Below are 18,789 nucleotides of genomic sequence, written 5' to 3'. Positions count from 1 at the left end.
CTGCTGGGTGCCTTTCCCCTGTGGGTTTGTGTCTCCGATCCGGCCCCCCGCAGCCCCAGCGTAGCCATGGTGGGGCTTGGGGCTGCTGGGTGCCGGCCTCCCTGCGGGTTTGTGTCTCCAATCGGGGCTGCTGGGTGCCCTCCCCCTGCGGGTTTGTGTCTCCGATCTGGGGGCTGCTGGGTGCCCTCCCCCTGTGGGTTTGTGTCTCCGATCTGGGGGCTGCTGGGTGCTGGCCTCCCTGTGGGTTTGTGTCTCCCATCCACCCAGCAGCCCCAGCACCACCTGGCCGCTATGGGCCTCGCCATCTTGGTTGGGTTAATTTGCATACTCCTATTGGCTGGTAGCGTAGCGAAGGTATGGTCAATTTGCATGTTTCTCTTTTATTAGATAGGATATTGATTTCTTAATTTTGGGTTGGAAAAGTGGGGGATGTCTTATACATGGGGGCATCTTATACATGGGGGCATCTTATACATGGCATCTTATATATAGTATTACATATGTCCCCTTTTTCCCCCCATTGACCCCCTCAAACCGCCCCCCCCCCAGGCCTTCAGCACCCTGTTGTCTGTGTCCATGGGTTATGCATATATGCATACAAGATCTTTGGTTGATTACCTCCCACCCAACCACCTTCCCCTGCCTTCTGAGATTCCACACTCTGTTCCATGCTTCCAAGTCTCTGGATCCACTCTGTTCATCTGGTTATTTTGTTACTTAGATTCTACATATGAGTGCGATCATGTGATACTTGTCTTTCTGTGACTGATTTATTTCACTTAGCATGATACTCTACAGGTCCCTCCATGCTGTCTCAAAGGGTAAGAGATCCTTCTTTTTTACTGCTGCATAGTATTCCATGGTATAAATGTACCATAGCTTTTTTATTCACTCATCTACTGATGGGCACTTAGGCTGTTTCCAGATCTTAGCTATTGTAAATTGTGTTGCTATGAATATAGGGTTGGGGTGCATACCTTCTTTCTGATTGGTATTCGGGTTTCTTAGGATATATTCCTAGAAGTGGGATCACTGGGTCAAATGGCAATTCCATATTTAATTTTTTGAGGAAACTTCATACTGTTTTCTATAATGGTTGTACCAGTCTGCATTCCCACCGCAGTGTACTAGGGTTCCCTTTTCTCCACATCCTCGCCAGTACTTGTCATTTGTTGGTTTATTGATAGTGGCCATTCTGACAGGTATGAGGTGGTACCTCATTGTCATTTTGGTTTGCATCTCTCGGATGATTAGTGACTTTGAGCATTTTTCATATGTCTCTTGGCCTCTTTGGAGAACTGTCTATTTAGGTCCTTTGCCCATGTTTAAATTGGTTTTTCTTCCTTTTGTTAAATTGTATGAGTTCCTTATATATTTTGGATATTAACCATTTATCACATATATCGTTGCCAAATATGTTCTCCCATACAGTGGGATCTCTTTTTTTTAATATATTTTTTATTGATTTCAGAGAGGAAGGGAGAGGGAGAGAGGCATAGCAACATCAGTAATGAGAGAGAATCATTGATCAGCTGCCTCCTGCACACCCCACACTGGGGATCAAGCCCGCAACCTGGGCATGTGCCCTTGACTGGAATCGAACCCAAGACCCTTCAGTCCACAGGCCAATGCTCTATCCACTGAGCCAAACCAGCTAGGGCTCTCTTTTCATTTTGTTGATGGTTTCTTTTGCTGTGCAGAAGCTTTTTATTTTGATGTAGTCCCATTTGTTTATTTTCTCCTTAGTTTCCTTTGCCTTAGGAGATGTATCTGTAAACATATTGCTACAAGAGATGTCTGAGATTTTGCTGCCTATGGTTTCTTCTAGGATTTTTATAGTTTTCATGACTTACATTTAAGTCCTTTATCCGTTTTGAGTTTATTCTGGTGTGTGGTGTAAATTGGTGGTCTAGTTTCATTTTTTTGCATGTATCTGTCCAATTTTCCCAACACCATTTATTGAAGTGGCTCTCATGACTCCATTGTATGCTCTTGCCTCCTTTGTCAAATATTAATTGAGCGTAATGGCTTGGGTCGATTTCTGGGTTCTCTGTTCTGTTCCATAGATCTATATAACTGTTCCTGTGCCAGTACGAGGCTGTTTTGATTACGGTGGCTTTGTAATATAACTTGAAATCTGGTATTGTGATTCCTCCAACTTTGTTTTTCTTTCTCATCTGCCATACTTCTTAATGAAAGCAGTAGCCACCTTGGTGCCTAGAAATAGTTAGAATAATCTCTTATAGAAACACTAGAGGCCCAGTGCATGATTTAATCATGCACCTGGTGCACCAGCGGGCTGGCTGTCCGCCGGTGCACCAGGCCTTCCGAAAGCCTCCTGCGCGGCGGAGGCTTTCGAAAGGCCTTGTGCCGGAGCAGACAGCCGGCCAGCTCCCCCGCTTTGGCTTTTGATCGCGGGGGAGCTGGCCGGCTGTCCGCCGGTGCACCAGGCCTTCCGAAAGCCTCCTGCGCAGCGGAGGCTTTCGAAAGGCCTTGTGCCGGAGCAGACAGCCGGCCAGCTCCCCCGCTTTGGCTTTTGATCGCGGGGGAGCTGGCCGGCTGTCCGCCAGTGCACCAGGCCTTCCGAAAGCCTCCGGCGCGGCGGAGGCTTTCGAAAGGCCTTGTGCCGGAGCAGACAGCCGGCCAGCTCCCCCGCTTTGGCTTTTGATCGCGGGGGAGCTGGCCGGCTGTCCGCCGGTGCACCAGGCCTTCCGAAAGCCTCCGGCGCAGCCATGGCACAGACGCTGAGCTCGCGGTGCCAGTGGCGCCGCGAGCTCAGCATCCTGCTGGCCCAATCAGCTACCCCGGCCACCCTGAGTCCCGCCCCCTGCGCCTCCTGCTGGCCCAATCGTGGGCGTAGCGGAGTGATGGTAATTTACATATTACCATTTTATTATGTAGGATGGGGACCTCATCTACAAATACATCATGATTTTCATTATTAGTTCTCCATTTCTTTTCTTCCCTGTTACTATATCAGAATAACTTTGACTCAACAGATTAGAGCCAAAATGACCAGGAGTCTGGTAAGAGTTAGGGTGGAGGGGAAATGAGTGAAGAGGTCCAAGAATCAGGCCCCAAAAGAACATTGTGGGTTTTCCTTTTTGTGCCAAATTTCTTCTCAGAGCTTCTCCTTTTATAACGAAATAGGAAGTAAGATCATCCACTGAGAATGAGGGTGGGAGAGGAGAGGGCATGAAGTAGTGGAGACGTGAATGGATTAAGGAAATGCAGAATGACTGTGGGCAGCCAAGGGATATGTATTTGAAGTGGGGGGCGGGGAAAACAACAACAACAAAAAACAACAACAACAAAAAACAAAACCTAGCCAGTGGATAGAGCATCAGCCTGTGGACTAAAGGGTCCCAGGTTTGATTCTAGTCAAGGGCACATGCCAGTTTGTGGGCTTGTTACCCAGGGTGGAGCATGCAGGAGGCAGCCAATCAATGATTCTCCCTCGTCATTGATATTTCTATCTCTCTCTTCCTCTCTGAAATCAATAAAAATATATTTATTTATTTTTTAATGCTGCAAAACTTTATTGAGAGAACTTTAACAGTGTAGTATCCAACATAAGAATAATCTGTGTGTCTTCTGATCATCTTCCTTTAAATGGGTGGTTTCCCTTCTCCTGCTTCTGGCATTTCAATGTGTTCTGGATTTGCACAGGGTTGCCCGATGACTTCAGGATTATCTCCACATTCGTCCCTAGTCATTGGTTTCACCAGTTCTTGGGTATCAGCTTCCAGGTCAGTCCCTTGAAGCTCAGGTGCTCCTGCATCTGCTTTCTCTTCATCAGGTGTAACATCCTGATTCTCAGGGGGTGAATCCTCTTGTTTAGGTTTTTCATCACTGGGCTGCTGGTCAACCACAGGTCCAACTGGCTGGTCAGACTCTTAATCTTCTACTAGTATTGTACTCCAATCGGGTCTTGATGTTACATGTTGACTCATGTTTCACACAGTTGAACGTCAACCAGCGAGAAAGAATCAAAATGGAAGGAACACGGCCGCCTGTTGCGCAGTTCTCCTCAGCGAACTCGGACAGCAAAGCGCATGCGCATCAACAACCTTGGGTGAAACGCACATGCGCGGAAGTGGCCTTGTCTGGAACAGTCTGAACTGTCAATAAAAATATATTTAAAAATAATAAATAAATAAATAAAGTAGGTCAGCTGGGGGGTGCAGGCAGTCAGTAGTCAGAGAGCTGAATTTAACCACAGATGCAGGGAAAGTTCTGCTTAGGGAGAGAACACAGCATAAACAAAGTTTGAGTGCCTGGAATTGCATGATGTGTAAATATACCTTAAATATCTTTAGAAATCAGAAGCAATTCAGTTGGCTCCACTGTCCACTCAGAAAGCTGAGAAACAGCCTGGCACTCTCCTCTTGCGACTGAAATGTGTAACACGCCACACTGAAATAAAGAGGCTTGCTGTCAGCTGCTCCCAGGTCCTCTTACTCTGGACTGCAGAATCCCTTCCACAGAGTCATTTAGGTGTGTCTGACTCAGCCTCCTCTGCTCACGTGGCACAGTTCCAGGAGGGCCTTTTATAACAATGACTGGAAATAGCTCAACAAGACTGAGTCCCCATTATGGACTGAGAACCATAAACAGTTCACTAGATATTTTCAGCAAAATTCCAGAATATATTGATAAACCATAACTAATATTCAGTGTGGGGATTTATATTTATTTTCGATGAGAAGCCAGTACAACTAGGGACTTATCTCTAGTTTAATATGTCTTCTTTTCTTGCATTAATCAAATCCAGATTCCATAAATCCTCTTCTGTGTAATCCACTCTGTTTTTATCTCAAGATGTGTACCTTGTTGAATCTGAGTCTTTATAAACATCCACAAAAATGCTTACTCTCCACTTTGTATTCATTTGCATTAACTTTTTTTTTTTCCATTTATCAAATGCCTGTTATATGACCAGCACCATGCTTGGCCTTAGAGATGCAGAGTAAACCAGATAAAAATAGCCTCTGCTCTTACTCTCTTTAATAGGCAGTCACAAAGGATTGTGGTAAGTGCTGAAAAAAGAAAAGATGAAGTATAGGAACAGTTGTCAGATAAAATGCAGGATATGCAGTTAAATTTGAATTTCAGATAAATTATAATGTATTTGTGTATGTCCCATGCTGCCTGCAGCCCTGTGGAAGTTCAGAGCAGGAGCTTTTAACCTCTTCTAAGGGGTTGAGAAAAATGCTTCCTGAAAGAAGAGACATTTAAAATGGAACCTAAGTGTTTGTGTATCAAGTTCTTATCAAGGGTATTGCTAAGGACGGTTCAATTCTCTCTGCAAAATGCCTTCTGCCAATTCTTGGGGTGTGGCCACTGTCTCTCTCCAAAGTGTTTGTTCCTCCCACAGAGTAAAGAGGAGAAGGTCTTTTAAACTCTTTATGTAAAAAGAATAACTTTCAAATTGGAGTGTAGGTTGAAAATTCTTTGTCCTCATTTGACAGAAAATGGCTGTCACATAACTTCCTGTGTAATACTCAGTATCTTTCTAGGTTATAGCGACTTTCTGGCTTATAAGGTTTTACCTCTTATTTTCCATACCCATTAATGTCACACAACCTATTTATTGGTGGTATAATTTTCAAAATGAATTATTTACGTATATTCTTCAAATAGAGTACTTTTTGAATTTTTTTTCAATATGCCACAAATGTATCGCAGTCTTTTCCCTCCCTAAGTCTCTTCTATCCTCTGTCTTCCTTCCAGTGCTATTTTTGACTAATGTGCATTGTAAGAATGCCAGATGTTTCTGGGAAAAACAACAAACAAACCCTTACTACTTATCAATAAGTGGTACTAAAAATTCCAGAATACACTTCTATCTTTTTCAGTGAGTAGATTATTTCAACCAGCCCATTTATAAGCACTTAAACTTATTACCAAGTATGGCAGTTGAGTAAATCAGTTGGGCAAGATATTTCGGTAGTGAAATCAATTCTTTTGAACAAACCAGATCATTGTCTCTTGTAGAGAAAGATAACTACTTATTTTTCTAGGTAATTTAGTCCCAGACAAAAAACAACAACACCACCAATACCTCTCTCAATTCTTTAAAAAATATATATTTTATTGATTTTTTACAGAGAGGAGAGGGAGAGAGAGTTAGAAACATTGATGAGAGAGAAACATCGATCAGCTGCCTCCTGCACACCCCCCACTGGGGATGTACCCGCAACCAAAGTACATACCCTTGACCGGAATCAAACCTGGGACCCTTCAGTCCGCAGGTCAATGCTCTATCCACTGAGCCAAACCAGTTAGGGCTCTCTCAACTCTTTTAGTCTGACCTCCAACAAGGTCAAGAGACCTATCAAGAAGGTATGTGTAACTGCAGACAGTCACATATCTGGCTGCCTCTGAGTTTATTTGCCTTCCCCAAGGAAGGAGGCCATTCCTGCCAGGAGCTATAGATCTATCTACCACTGCCCTTGTGCAGTGTACACATTCTGAAACATCTTGACGGCTTACAATGAAACTGTCCCACACCTACAGAAGAATTGTGTGCAACTTTACCCAGCCCTTGGCCACAGTGATTGGACTGGGGATAGGCTGTTGATTCAAGCTGTGCAGATCCCTTTCCCAGGGAATCTGAAGAGAGAGAATGAGTCTTCCCACGTGGCTGCATCTTATAAAAGTAAATTTGGGAATTGTGACTGCCACCTGCCAGCTGCCATATGGTTTGACTAACTGGGAAAGCCAGATGCTGAGGAAAACAATGAAGCGAGAAATAGTGCTTTCTCTGAGTTCCGCTGACCTTCCTGTTCTAAGTCAGTCCTGACGCCTGGCTGCTTACATTCCTGCCTGCAGCTCAGTGAAACACCCTTACTGTCTTCTAATTTCCCCTTTTCTACCTAAAATAGTTCAAGATGGTGCCTCCTCCTTGTAAACGTAAACATCCTGATGAATCCCGAGGTCTGGGCATTCTGTTGTCACAAACTGTCCTGTGAGACAGTGTTCCTTGAGTCACCCAGTGGTGTGTGCACTGCGCTTTCCTTAGCACTGTGCTCCTATCAGCAATCCTTCTGGGCAAGTCAGAGAACAATGTATGAAGCAGAGTGGGGAGAACCGGACAGAACTGAATTAGAATCTAACCACATCATTTATTTGCTGTTTAACCTTAAGTTCCTTAAGTTCTTCGAACCTCCATTCATTTATAAATTAACACCTGCCTTGCAGGGTTGGTTCAATAAAATCAAGTATGTAAAAATTCTAGAGCAGGAAGAGGCATAGAGTAGGCGCTCAAGTCTGATGGCTATAGATAAAGCATGGAGTGGTGACCTATAAACATCATGGTTCTTGGCCCAGTAGCTGTGCTGACATTATCACTTTGTACTCAAGGACAGGTATAAGGTGTTCCTCCACAGTAAGCAATGAAGTATTTAGATGGTTTTCAGTTTTTCTGCTATTTAACAGTACTCTGCAACAAGCATTCCTACAACTAAATCTTCATGCACATATTTATTTTCATAGGAAAAATTTCTCTTAAGCCAAAGCACAGGTATGTTGTCCTGGCTCTTTATGCATATTGCCAAAATTCTTTCTAAGAAATTAAACCTAATTACACCTCCACCTCAGTGTATGCCTACATATCAGTACAGCAGACAACTAGTTGTCCCCAAATGCCTTTCTTCTTATAATAATTGAGTTTTAACTGAGTACATGGCTGCTCAGGTTGTCTACATTTTCCAGCTTCTCTTGCCACAAAGTGTGGTCATGAAACTAGTTCTTAGCATTGCATCATGAGAGTTGCAACTTCCACATCATCTGTAATAATAAAAGCATAGTATGCTAATTAGACTGGACATCATTCCGGATGTACTTCCTGATGAAGCCGTGGCGGTGGGGGCCAAGGCAGAGGCGGTTAGGGGCAATCAGGCAGGCAGGCAGAGTGGTTAGGGGAAATCAGGCAGGCAGGTAGAGTGGTTAGGGCGATAAGGCAGGCAGGCAAGCAGTTAGGGGCCTCAGGCAGGCAGGCGAGTGGTTAGGGTGATCAGGCAGGCAGAGGGGTTAGGGGTGATCAGGTAGGCAGGCAGGCAAGCGTTTCCGGATTGTGAGAGAGATGTCGACTGCTGGTTTAGGCCCGATCCAGCAGTCAGACATTCCTGAGGGGTCCCAGATTGTGGAGGGTGCAGGCTGGGCTGAGGGACCCCCCACCACCACCACGTGCATGAATTTTGTGCACTGGGCCTCTAGTTTACTTATAAGAAACTGCCTGTCCTCCAGTGCCTCTCTTTCTCCTTTCCCACAGGCTGGAATTCAAACCCAATTAGGACATGTAAATGAGAACAATACCCTAGAAGATGGCAGAGCATGTTTAGGTATTATTTAATGCTTAATGCCCCCACACATTGCTTGGCACATGGTAGCTTCACAGTAAATTTTGCTGAATGAATGAATGGCTAATGAATGAATGCCTGTCTTGGCTTTCCCACTAGAGTGTAGGACCCCATGATTGACCCCAGAGTTTAACATAGATCCTTAAAATTAATAAATTATAAGACTACCTTGAGAGAAACCAAGATAACAGCATAGGTTGTAAACACCTATACTGCTGCCTCGCACAACAATTTCAAAACTGCAACTGGAAGACAGACCGGACATCATCCAGAACCACCGGAAAGCTGGCTGAGTGGAAATTCTACAACTAGAAGAAAAGAGAAAAGGACACTGAGACTCAGAGGAGCTGTGGAGGACAGAGGTGCGGAGACCCGTGCTCACGGAAAGGGCAGGCGGCTGAATACGCGGCTGGCTGACTCATGGTGCATGGAGAGGGCGGGCAGCAAGTGCGCGGCTAGCTTTCTTTGTTTTTTGGTTTTTGGTTTTTTTTGCATTTTTTAAAATATTTTTTCTTTCTTTTTTTTAATAAATATTGTTCAGATTATTACAATTGTTTCTCTTTCCCCCCCCCCCATATCTCCCCATCACCCAGTTCCCTCCCCCCCGTTGTCCTTATCCATAGGTGTATGATTTTTGTCCAGTCTCTTCCCATACCCCCCACACAGACACCCCTTTCCCCCTGAGAATTATTAATCCACTCCCATTCTATGCCTCTGATTCTATTATGTTCACCAGTTTATTCTGTTCCTCAGATTTTTAATTCACTTGATTTTTAGAATCACTTGTTGATAGATATGTATTTGTTGTTCATAATTTTTATCTTTACTTTTTTCTTCTTTTTCCTCCTTTTAAAGAATACCTTTCAGCATTTCATATAATACTAGTTTGGTGGTGATGAACTCCTTTAGCTTTTTCTTATCTGTGAAGCTCTTTATCTGCCCTTCAATTCTGAATGATAACTTTGCTGGGTAGAGTAGTCTTGATTGTAGGTTCTTGCTGTTCATCACTTTGAATATTTCTTGCCATTCCCGTCTGGCCTGCATAGTTTCTGTTGAGAAATCAGCTGACAGTCGTATGGGTGCTCCCTTGTAGGTAGGTAACTGTTTTTCTCTTGCTGCTTGTAAGATTCTCTCTTTGTCTTTTGCCCTTGGCATTTTAATTATGATGTGTCTTGGTGTGGTCCTCTTTGGATTCCTCTTGTTTGGGGTTCTGTGCGCTTCCTGAACCTGTAAGTCTATTTCTTTCACCAGGTGGGGGAAGTTTTCTGTCATTATTTCTTCAAATAGGTTTTCAATATCTTGCTCTCTCTCTTCTGGAACCCCAAAAATTCGGATATTGGTACGCTTAAAGCCATCCCGGAGGCTCCTTATGCTATCCTCACACTTTTGGATTCTTCTTTCTTTCCGCCTCTCTGGTTGGGTGTTTTTTTCTTCCTCATATTCCAGATCTTTGGTTTGACTCTTCGGGTGCGGTGGTCTACTCTGTATATTCTTTATTTCAGACAGTGTATGCATAATTTCTGACTGGTCCTTTTCCATTTTTTTGGTATTCTCATTTAGGTCCTTGAAGGTCTCTTCAAGTTTCTCAGCAGTTTTTAGGAGATTCTTGAGTAACCTTATAAATATGGTTCTGAACACTGTGTCGTCCATTAGTTTGCTTTCATCTATCTCTCCTACTTGTGACATACTTTGATGTCTCCACATTTTGGCTGCCTCCCTGTGTTAATGGAGTGGCTTTGTGTGGTCGGTGACCTATAGGGGCCGATAGCTCAGCTTCCCCAATCACCGTAGGTGGTCGCTCTTGGTACTCCCCTTTGTGGGCTGAGTGAAAAGTCTTGGTGTAGTTAAAAGCCCTGATTGCTGTTGGTACACTGGGAGGAATTGACCTCCGGTCCAATTGGTTGTGAGGGCCTGCTGTGTCTATAACGGAAGAATTGCTGTGCTGGAGACACAGTAGGGCTTTGGTGCTCACTGAGTCTGCCTCTTGAATGTGTCCCTTATGAGAGTGGTTGAAATCTGGTGTCGTCCACACCGACAGAAAAGTCACTCTCACTCTCCGACCGATGGCCGAGCCGAGAGTCCCGTAGGTGTCTGGGTCCCCCGTGTGTCCCCAGAAACTGGAGTTCAGCATGGTTGGGATTGTTGGTATCACTGGCGGGGGTTGATCTCCAAGCCAGTTGGCTGTGAGGATCAGCAGTGTCTCTGCTGGGAGAGCTTCTGTGCTCAGCTTGGATGGGGCGGAGTCTCAGGGTGGCGCAGACAAGCTTTGGTTTCCCGTCTGCTCCGCCCTAAGAGGGGCGGTTTCTCCGTGCCCGAATTAATGGCTGTGCGCCTCTGAGAGAAGGCAGCTTTCGAGCCTCTCCCGCTGCCTAACAGACCAGTTTCTCCCCAGCTGGGGCTGGATTTCAGTGCAGACCGGAGGTTTTGTTTTTCTCCCGAACGAGAAATCCAGTCACTGGGAGGGCTGTGCTCAGCTTGGATGGGGCGGAGTCTCAGAATGGTGCAGACAAACTTGGTTTCTGTCCGCGCTGCCCTAAGGGGGCAGGTTTCTCCGTGCCCTAATCAATGGCTGCACGCCTCTGAGAGAAGGCAGCTTTCGAGCCTCGCCCGCTGCCAAACAGACCAGTTTCTCCCCAACCGCAGCTGGATTTCAGTGCAGTCGGGAGGTTTTGTTTTTCTCCCAAACGAGAAAGCTAGCCACGCAGCGTCTGCTGCCCTCCCTCTCCGCACGCTGCGAGCAAGCCTGCCGCGTATTCAGCCGCCCGCCCTTTCCGCGCTCACGGATCTCCACACCTCCACGGCTCCTGAGGCTCAGCGTCCCCCTCTGTTTTTCTCTAGTTGTAGGTTTTCCACTCTGCCAGCTTTCTGGTGGTTCTGGATGGTGTGCACTCTGTTTCCCAGTTGTAGTTTCAAAATTGCTGTGGCAGGCAACAATTAGGTGTTTACCTTATGCCGCCATCTTGGTTTCCGGTCGCGGCTAGCTTTCTTGTTCGGGCGGGAAACAAAACCTCCCGACTGCACTGAAATCCAGTTCCGGTTGAGACTTTGGGTGCCAGATTCATTCGGGGAGAAACTGGACTGTCTGGCTGTGGGCGAAACTCGAGAGCAGCCTTCTCTCAGAGGTGCGTGCAGCCATTGCCGCGGGACACTGAGACACAGGGGCCTCTTAGGGCGGGGCTGACGGGAAACCAAGGCTGTCTGCTCCACCCTGAGACTCTGCCCCATCCAAGCTGAGCGCAAAAGCCCTCCCATCAGAGACACAGCTGATCCTCACAGCCAATTGGCCTGGAGGTCAACTCCCCCCAGCGATACTAACAACAATCTAGGCTTAACTACAACAAGACTGTGCACACAGCCCACAAAGGGGTGCACCAAGAGTGTCCACCTCAGGTAACTGGGGAGGCTGAGCCACTGGGCCCTGCTAGGACACCTAGCACACAAAGCCACTCCATCAACTCAGGGAAGCAGCTAAAATGTGGAGACAAAGAGGCAGGTCACAAATGAAGAAAATGGAGGAAAGCAAAAGACTGGATATAGAGTTCAAAACCACGGTTATAAGGTTTTTCAAGAATTTCCTAGAAAAGGCCGATAAATTAAACGAGACCCTTCAGGATATGAAAAAGGACCAACTAGAAATTAAGCATACACTGACTGAAATAAAAAATATTATACAGAGACCTAAAAGCAGACTAAAGGATCACAAGAATCAAGCCAAAGATTTGGAATACAAAGAAGCAAAAAACACTCCTCCGGAAAAGCAAAAAGAAAAAAGAATCCAAAAATATGAAGATAGTGTAAGGAGCCTCTGGGACAACTTCAAGCGTACCAACATCAGAATTATGGGGGTCCCAGAAGAAGAGAGAGAGCAAAATACTGAAAACCTATTTGAAGAAATAATGACTGAAAACTTCCCCCACCTGGTGAAAGAAATAGACTTACAAGCCCAGGAAGCGCAGAGAACCCCAAACAAAAGGAATCCAAAGAGGACCACACCAAGACACATCATAATTAAAATGCCAAGAGCAAAAGGCAAAGAGAGAATATTAAAAGCAGCAAGAGAAAAACAGTTAGTTACCTACAAGGGAGCACCCATACGATTGTCAGCTGATTTTTCAACAAAAACTATGCAGGCCAGACGGGAGTGGCAAGAAATAGTCAAAGTGATGAATAGCAAGAACCTACAACCAAGGGTACTCTACCCAGCAAAGTTATCATTCAGAATTGAAGGTCCGAGAAAGAGCTTCACAGATAAGAAAAAGCTAAAGGAGTTCATCAACACCAAACCAGAATTATATGCAATGCTGAAAGGTATTCTTTAAGAAGAGGAAGAAGAAAAAGGTAAAGATAAAAATTATGAACAACAAATACTTATTTATCAAGAAGTGAATCTAAAAATCAAGTGAATAAAAAATCTGATGAACAGAATAAACTGGTGAATATAATAGAATCAGGGGCATAGAAAGGGAATGGACTGACAATTCTCAGGGGTAAACGGGTGTTGGGGTGCGGGAAGAGACTGGACAAAAAGCGTACACGTATGGATGAGGACAGTGGAGGGGAGGTAAGGGCAGAGGGTGGGGTAGGAACCTGGTGGAGGGGAGCTATGGGGGGAAAAGAGGAACAATTGTAATAATCCGAACAATAAAGATTTATTAAATTTTAAAAAAGACTATAAAAAAAGACTACCTTGAGATTATTTTAAGAAATACTGTTTTAAAAAGTAAAGGAAGTGTCCTGGCTAGGTAGCTCAGTTGGTTAAAGCATCCTCCTGATGTGCTAGGGTTTTGGGTTCAATTCACATCAGGTCACATACAGGAAGCAACCAATGAGTGCATGGACAGGTGGAGTAACAAGCTGATGTTTCTTCTCTCTCTCTCTCCCCCTTCCTCTCTCTCTCTCTCTCTCTCTCTCTCTCTCTCTCTCTCTCTCTCTCTCTAACTTTAATAAATAAATATGTTTTAAGTAATTGAAGTACTAATAGAAGTGTTTTTACTATTTTACTTTAATTAGTATCTATATCAATTCTTAATCTGTATATAACAGTTATGGAATGACCTAGGATAAGAGTTTTTCTTCTCATATATCTTAAATACTGCCAATTAGCATTTTAAAAATACTTAGATTGGTTTTCTTTTATTTCCCTGAATAATATTTTACAGCAGTTCTCTGTGCAGACAGTATGCATGCACTTTTCAGTGCTATTGACTTCCCTGTGAGCTAGTGCATCATTGACCGTGACACCGGAATGGGCTGGTTTGTACCATAGAGAACTTAATAAACCCCATAGTTACACAGAGCCTTTTGCCTTCTACTTCTTCTCAGATCTTTGTTATAATTAAAGGAGGAAATCATTGTTTACTTCAGATTTAATGTTCCAATGTTTTTCAGAACACAAATTCCTAACCTCAGCCATTATGTGTATAAAATACTGCCATAGTAACAATAAGAATAGTGATTATAAATAATACTTTATGAAATGAAAAATGATCTGTCAATTCTATAACATTTTAGGATTAAATTTTTTTTTAATTTTGTGTCACAATTATCAAGATTTTGGAGTTAAGCCTGGCTGTCGTGGCTCAGTGGTTGAGTGTCAACCTATGAACAAGGAGATCATGGTTCAATTCCCAGTCAGGGCAGATTCCCCAGGTTCTGGGGCTTGGTCCTCAGTGTGGGATGTGCAGGAGGCAGCCGGTTAATGATTCTCTCTCATCATTGATGTTTCTATCTCTCTCCTTCTCTCTCTCCCTTTCTGAATTCAATAAAAATACATTTTTAAAAGTAACTTTTATATATCAAAAAAGTAATTCCTGTTCATTGTAGTAACGTTAGAAAATAATGACAGGCAATAAGAAGAACATTTAACAATCCAGTAATCTCCCTTCCCCATGGTTTATGTTTTTCCAATTATTTCCAGTAAGTGTATATGTGAGTGTAGGAGTGTAGGGGGGCCAGGGAGGGAGAGAGGGCGAAAGAAAGAAAAGACCCTCCTCCAATACATCTTGCTCTGAATTTTGATTTTCCTTCTTAACAATATATTGTGAGCATCTTTTCAAATACAATTACTATGGTATCATTTTTATTGGTTGAATAGTGCGGGTGTTTTGTTGAATGAATTTATCATACTTAATATAATCAGTCCCCTTTTTGTTGGACATTTTAATATTTTCCCCTTTTCACCAAAGCACAGATAAACCAAAAAGGACAAAGAGGATAGAAAGAGAAGAGGAGGAAAGCAAGGAAGGAAATCGCAGTAAACATCTTATGGCACACATTAATTATTTCCTTAGCATTATTTGGAAGTGGCATGGCTGGTTAAAAGGAATATACTTTTCAGACATTTTATCAAAGAGCAATGGAGATGTAGTACCCTCTCTAACACCAATTAGATACACAAAGTAGTGTTTTAATTGCATTTTTATTACTGATAAAAATGAAAAAAATCTTTATTAACCTTTTTTATTCCTTCTATTTTGACTTACCTGCAGAAGTCCTTTGCCCATTTTTCTATTTGGCTATTTATCTTTTCTTATTATTTTTTATGACGTTTTACCCTTTTGTCCCTTTTTCCCAAGTTTGGCATTTGTCTTTTAATTTTTTTTTCTCATGATTTTGTCCTCTTTCTTTTTAAAAAAAAAAATATTTTATTGATTTTTTACAGAGAGGAAGGGAGAGGGATAGAGAGTTAGAAACATCGATGAGAGAGAAACATCGATCAGCTGCCTCCTGCACACCCCCTACTGGGGATGTGCCCTCAACCAAGGTACATGCCTTTGACCGGAATCGAACCTGGGACCTTTCAGTCCGCAGGCCAGCACTCTATCCACTGAGCCAAACCAGTTTCGGCGATTTTGTCCTCTTTCAGTTTGATATTTGCCATTTAATTTTTTTATTTTTTTTTGGTGATTTTTAAATCACTTTTTAGTTTTTTATTTTTTTAATATATTTTTATTGATTTCAGAGAGGAAGGGAGAGGGATAGAAAGATAGAAACATCAATGATGAGAGAGAATCATTGATTGGCTGCCTCCTGCATGCCCCCTACTGGGGGGGGATCGAGCCCACAACCCCAGAATGTGCCCTTGGCTGGAATTGAACCTGGGACCCTTTAGTCCACAGGCCGACACTCTATCCACTGAGCCAAACCAGCCAGGGCAATTTAAAAAAAAAAAATACATTTTTTATTGATTTCTTACGTAGAGGAAGGGCGAGAGATAGAAAGTTAGAAACATCGATGAGAGAGAAACATCGATCAGCTGCCTCCTGCACACCCCCCACTGGGGATGTGCCCGCAACCAAGGTACGTGCCCTTGACCGGAATCGAACCTGGGACCTTTCAGTCCGCAGGCTTATGCTCTATCCACTGAGCCAAACCGGTGTTGGCTCAGGGCAATTTTTTATATGTATTTTTAAAATCATCCTTTTGGTTTACATTTCATGAAATATAATTCCTGCTCCCAAGATTATATAAGTATCCTATATAATAAAAGAGAAACATGTAAATTGACCATACCTCCGCTATGCTCACCAGCCAATCAGGAGTGAGTATGCAAATTAACCCGACAAAGATGGAGGGTTAATTTGCATATGCAGGCGCCAAGCAGCCTGGGTCCCGGGAACATCCTAGGGACCCAGGCCGCTCCTAGCCTGTAGGCCTGCGCGTAGGCCCTGAGCGGCCAGTGTCCCAAAATGCCCCCAGCCACTCCAGGCCTACAGTCGCAGGCGCCAAGCAGCTGGAGGCGGGGCGGCCACTTGCGTTTGTGTTGGCGCCAAGTGGCAGCCTGGGTCCATGCCCCCAGCCCCACACCCACAACACAAGGCTGGCTGCCGGCCTCGGGGGCGTGCCCCCCTGGGCCACAGGGACATGCCCCTAGCCCAGTAGACACAACACAGCGGGTCTTCTGCGCAGGAGCTGCAGAGAAAACACCTTTTTTAAAAATATATATATATATATTTTATTGATTTTTTACAGAGAAGAGGGAAACATCGATGAGAGAGAAACATCGATCAGCTGCCTCCTGCACACTCCCCACTGGGTATGTGCCCCCAACCAAGGTACATGCCCTTAACAGGAATCAAACCTGGAACCCTTCAGTCTGAAGGCCGACGCTCTATCCACTGAGCCAAACCAGTTTGAACGTAAACACCTTTTCTGACCTCTCATTGGCTAAGCTCCCTGTACGCCGTCACTTGCAGTGTTCTTGGTAACTTGGGTAATAAGAATCCAAGAAGGTGATTTAGGGTTTTTCCACCACACACTGAGAGGAAAAAATGGAGGTCCGCTGCTGGAGGTGCTACGAAATGTCATATCCTGCCCTACCCAGTTTGGCTCAGTGGATAGAGCCTTGGCCTGCTGACCGCAGGGTCCGGGTGCGATTCTGATCAAGGGCATGTACCTAGGTTACAGGCTCCTCACTGGCTGGGGCTCAGGTCAGAGCTCATGCAGGAGGCAACCAATCAAAGTGTTCCTCTCACATTGATGTTTCTCTCTGTCTCTCCCTCTCTCTTCCACACTCTCTAAAAAATTAATGTAAACATATCCTCAGGTGAGGATTAAAAAAGAAAGAAATGTTATATCCTATGAAAGACACATCTTGAAAATGCCTAAAGAAAGTTGTTATTTTTTTCATGGTGAAGGGACTGGAGTCCGTGTTGATGAAAAGACCTTGGCGACTGTGGTGGCTGGCAGTGGCTGCAGCAGCGGGGTGATTGGGCTGGTGCCTTCCCCTGATCAGCCTGGTCGCCTCCCACAGTAGGCCATCAGTAGGACATCCCCTGAGGGCTCCCAGTCTATGATAGGGGGCAGGCTGGGTTGAGGGGCCACCCCCCGTGCACAAACTTCATGCACCAGGCCCCTAGTTTCTCTATATTTTCTTTTACTAATTTAATGGCTTCATTTTTATAGGAAATTCTTTTTCTTAAGATATGTTTTTATTGATTTTAGAGAGAGGAAGTGAGAAGGAGAGAGAGATAGAAACATTAATGATGAGAGAGAGAATCATCAATTGGCTGCCTCCTGCACACCCCCCATTGGGAATCGAGCCTACAACCCAGGCATGTGCCCTGAGTATGAATCAAACCGTGATCTCCTGGTTCATGGGTCAATACTCAACCACTGAGCCACACTGGATGAGCTCTATTAATCTCTTTAATCCACAAGGAATTTATTTTGGCACATGGTGTATTTTTGTTCTTCCAAACCATTGGCTAGTGGCTCCTTCACTTATTGTATTATTTGTATTTTCCTCCCAATCAGAAACGCTACTTTTAAATCTATCTACTTGGGACTGAAGAACTTTGAATTTTAATGTGAAAATACAAATCTGCCTGACATATCTAATCATTTGCCCTCTCAATCAGCAATTGTGAAGAAGATGAAGAGATGTCAGTTCAAATTCCAGAAAGATACTGAATGAATATCTGGCTTTTTTTAAATCAAAGTATGTTATAAATATTTTATAACAATATTACTAACAGATTTGTATTGTTAGATATTCTGATCTAAATCCCTGATTCTATTATATTCACCAGTCCATTCTGTTCTTCAGATTTTTTATTCACTTGATTTTTAGATTCACTTGTTGATAGGTATGTATTTGATGTCTTTTTGTTGTTCATAATTTTTACCTATACCTTTTTTTCTTCCTCCTCTTCTTAAAGAATACCCTTCAGCATTTCATGTAATCCTGCTTTGGTGGTGATGAACTCCTTTAGCTTTTTCTTGTCTGTGAAGCTCTTTGTCTGACCTTCAATTCTGAATGATAGCTTTGCTGGGTAGAGTAATCTTGGTTATAGGTTCTTGCTGTTCATCACTTTGAATATTTCTTGCCACTCCCATCTGGACTGCATAGTTTCTGTTGAGAAATCAGCTGACAGTCGAATGGGTACTCCCTTGTAGGTAACTAACTGTTTTTCTCTTGCTGCTTGTAAGATTCTCTCTTTGTCTTTTGCCCTTGGCATTTTAATTATGATGTGTCTTGGTGTGGTCCTCTTTGGATTCCTTTTGTTTGGGGTTCTGTGTGCTTCCTGAACTTGTAAGTCTATTTCTTTCACCAGGTGGGGGAAGTTTTCAGTCATTATTTCTTCAAATAGGTTTTCAGTATCTTGCTCTCTCTCTTCTTCTGGCACCCCAAAAATTCGGATGTTGGTACGCTTGAAGCCGTCCCAGAGGCTCCTTACGCTATCTTCACACTTTTGGATTCTTCTTTCTTTCCACCTCTCTGGTTGGGTGTGTTTTGTTTCCTCATATTCCAGATCTTTGGTTTGACTCTTTGGGTACGGTGATCTACAGTTAGTTTCTGTATATTCTTTATTTCAGACAGTGTATGCATAATTTCTGACTGGTCCTTTTCAATTTTTTTGGTATTCTCATTAAGGTCCTTGAAGGTCTCTTCAAGTTTCTCAGCGGTTTTTAGAAGATTCTTGAG

The sequence above is a fragment of the Cnephaeus nilssonii genome, assembly GCF_951640355.1.
Source record: "Cnephaeus nilssonii genome assembly, chromosome: 7".
Lineage (NCBI taxonomy): Eukaryota > Metazoa > Chordata > Mammalia > Chiroptera > Vespertilionidae > Cnephaeus > Cnephaeus nilssonii.
This window is presented reverse-complemented; position numbering follows the sequence as displayed.